We start from the raw sequence: 4248 nt of genomic DNA on the forward strand, positions 1-4248 counted from the left end.
AAAAAAAAAAAAAAAACACACACACACATGTAATTTACCGATACCGATTTTTACTAGTACTAAACTACTAATTGAAATTCCTCACGCTTCCGCCTTAACTGCAAAAACAAGATGGGGATGGGGATGGGGATGGGGATGACGATAAAATAAATTAGCGAGGGGCTACTACTTGATTTTGTATTTTCAGAATTAGATTTTGTAATTTTTTTTCATTACCACTTCCTCCTCCAAGTCATCTTCAGCACACAAGTAGTCTCGCAAACGACGACCTAGACACAAAACAATTCAATAGTCTCATTAATTTATCAACTAAATAATCCATGAAGAAATTTAGGGAATCAAATCTTTCTCTCTCTATCACTCTCTCCATACCTAAGGGAGATCCCATAGACACTCCTACACTTCCATATACGAGCCAAGAGGCCAAACTTTGCTTCTTTATGTCAAAAAACGTAATCAATTTCCGGAGGCGGATGCGAGGGAAATCGCTTCCTTTCAAAAAAAAAAAAAACATTTGGAAACGCGATTTTTTTAGGATGAATTAGCCCAATAACCAAAACAAAAAAACTATAGTAAAAAATAACACTATATTCAAAAAAAATTAGAATATTAGGATGAGCGTAGTGTAAAATTACCAATTTAGTATTTTTAGGTGGTGGAGGATAGTGGTGGTTGTTGGTCGGCGGCGGTGGCCGGAAAAGGTAGCCGGACAAGTTGGTCGGAGGTGGTTCTCGGAGGTGGCGGCCGGAGTTTGCCGGAAAATATCGCCGGAAATCGCCGGAAAAGATCGCCGGACGAGGAAAACTATACCCTAAAAGATTGTACATTGGAAACCCAAGTGGTGATGGTGATAAAGAGGTGAAGGTGGTCACCGGCGGTGGTTGCCGGAGGTGATAACGGTGGTCGGTGGTTGGAGAGTGGTGGTGGTGGTGAGATGATGGTGGTGAGGGCTGGAGATAGGGTAATGAAGGGGTAAAAATTGGCATTATACATATAATATAGGGTATATAATAAATACATGGTTAGTGTAGTTAGTTTGTAAATTATAGTATTTTTTTGGCTATACAACCCAATTTCCCATTTTTTTATTAAGAGAGATCCAGCGAATTAGATGGATTTATTTACAGTCGGGATCAGGGAACGAGTATCGTACCATTGTTGCTACGGGTCGATGAAGAGAAATTGCGGCTAGAACCACCCAATTTCCGTTGTACCTGCGCGATTCGCCTATCGAAGAAAGAGAGATTAGTGAAATTGCAGCGAGATTCAATTCGCAGAAAGAAAGAAGAAAAAAAGAGCGGATTCGATGATTTCATGATGTACCTGCACAAAGACGAATCTCAGATTCGGCGACATGATCGGGGGAATTAGGGTTTGGTATTCTTCGTTTATCAGAAAAGGAGCACTATATTTGTCCCGTATTTGATCACAAATAATAAATAACTAATTATTAATTACTAGTAGTATTTTGTCCCGTGCTTATGCACGGAATTATTATTTGTGATCAAATAATAATAATATATAACTACTTATCAATTTGTGAGAAAGTAATATATTATTTCAATTATGAGATGGTCTCAAAATTTCCCAACCTAAACGTAATACACATTTGTTTCATGTTCATTAATATTAATAGATGATCAATACTTTGTATATGCCAAAAAAGTTAGCAAATATATAAACATTAAGCATTTAAAAATAGAAAAATTCAATTTGATCGTGAGAATTTAAACATAACAGAATTGTATTAACATTAGAAAAGAAAAAAAAATATGATAAAGGATAACCATAAACGTACATTTGTTGTTGATCTTGAATTGACTGTATAGCACTCCCTTTAACAGAAGACATTGTAAAGAATGATAGTTAGATAAATGTGAAAAAATAACAATCATCAAATTAGTACATCTTTATGTGCAATGAATTTTGTTATAATATTTACATGAATAAAAAAAAATCGTAGAGGCGAAGGTAGTACATTATATGAGCTATCATTATATAATTTTCTGGAATCTCTCTTTAAAACCAAAATTAATTGTTTTTGTATCTCAATTCCCCTTCTCACCAACAATCAGGATCTTCCAACTGAATATATAAAAATCATAATTAATATAAGTTGAAGATAAATTCTATGAATATGAACAAAAGTTTAAACATTTACCTCTCTCAAAATGGTAACTGTAGTTTAGATGAGACATCTGGAAAAAAAAGAATTGAGAGGAGAGGAATACACAGGAGATGTAGTTTAGATGATCAACAAAAAACAATGGAAAAAAGATGATTAGAGATAAAATAAACTGAATTATGATTCAAATATAAGTGGAATCAGTTGTAAAATCACCTTGAACATTGAGATATTAGGGGGAGAAATATCAGCAGGTTTTTTTTCCTTTTCTTTCTTTTGCCCGACTATTTTTTTTTTATTTGTGTAATAAATATTTTATTTGTTTAAATTAGAAAAAAAACTAAAATTTGATGTGACAAGATTTAGTTGGCTAGATGACTTGTGATTTATAGTATAAAATATTACTTTAAGTTTTTTAAAAGTAGCCAAAATTGGATTAAGAGTAATGATTCAGCAAAATTAGAAACATCAAACCAAAAAAAAACATTTCATATCTGCTTTGAGCATAGTATTCTTCAAAGTAAAATTTTGGTTGCATTGATATACTATTCTTCTTCTTGAAGGACACGTAGAGAAGAACATGTATCTCTAAACATAGAATATAAATGCCATCAACAGTACGTAAATTTTCAAAACTGGTTGCACCTTTTCTAATTGTTAATAAGATTCTCATGTAAAAATCACCAACAACTGGTGAGATAAAATGCATCCGAGATCCGAGTAACACTTGAATTTCTTTTACGTCTGGTCCACTTTTCAGTGCTTCTATTTTGTTTATGTGTTGTGTGTTTTTCTCTTCATGAACTCCAAAAGTTGGGAACCATGAGAGTAAATACAGAGACATCTTTCCAACTGAAAAAAAAAAATTATAATTAATATGATGTTAGTTAAAGAGAAACATAATTAAATCAATATGGGGAAAGTATAATAATAACTTGAACACACATTATCAATTGGTGACTATCTTTCCCATAAAAATAAAAGAAGGAAAGGAACCGTAGAAAAATATAAGAATTGAGAAGAAACTAAATTAACCTGGAGTTAAATAGGAGATAAATCGTGTCATGATCTTTGCTTGTACATATGATACATTGTTCCGGAGAGAAAACCTAACACTTCTTCTTCAAGAATTCTTAATTCCTCTTTTGTTTGAGCTTTGATCCAACTTTTTTAGAGAAATCTTATGTGAATTTGTTTCTCCCTCTAAATAAATTCATATATACAAAAATTGTAAATCGAGAATCAAAGTACGAATCCGTAAACAACGAATAGTTCAATCTATCAACATTGATCGATTCCCGAGTATATCACTCGAGAGCTCAAGAACATCTCATGAGACTAACAAACTCAGATTAAACATAGAAAAGAGGAAAAGACTTATCGAATTTATTTAACTCATCTACAACTGTAGAAATGACTGCATGATGTTCTCCAAGGCCCAAACAATGTATAATATCATGCAATCCGTCAACCATATATATGATATTCATAATTTGACATATTAAGCAAGACACAAGGTGATAAAAAAATTGGATGTCTAATAAGCAAAGTATACACGCAGAAAGACCAACATGAAACCAGTTTTAGACACATTATATATAAATTGGATGAACATCAGTAACTAGTCCCCAATGACTAGACTGAAAGCAGCTTCAAGAAGACAAAGCTTTTCGAACAAGCGCCCTGATTTCAGCTCTCCTCCTTAGCATTTGAAGTTCCGCACGCTTACTCCTTATCTGCAAAACAAGATGGATTGGGGATGACGATGATAAAATAAATAGCGAGGGGCTTCTACTTGATTTTGTATGATTCAGAATTAGAACTCTTTCTCCTTTAATTCATGTTCAGGATACAAGTATTCTCGATAACAACGACCTAGACACAAAACAATTCAATAGTCTCATTAATTATCAACTAATCCATGAAATTTTTTAGGGAATCAAATCTTTCTCTCTCTATCACTCTCTCCATACCCATAGACACTCCTAGACTTGCAGATACGAGCCAAGAGGCCAAACCTTGTTTTTTAAGGTCAGACAACGAAATCAATTTCCAGAAGCGGATGCGAGGGAAATCGCTTCCTTCAAAAAAAAAAAAAAAAAAAAAAAAAAAAAAAAAAAAAA

Source organism: Camelina sativa, chromosome 1 (assembly GCF_000633955.1).
Source record: "Camelina sativa cultivar DH55 chromosome 1, Cs, whole genome shotgun sequence".
Classification (NCBI taxonomy): Eukaryota; Viridiplantae; Streptophyta; class Magnoliopsida; order Brassicales; family Brassicaceae; genus Camelina; species Camelina sativa.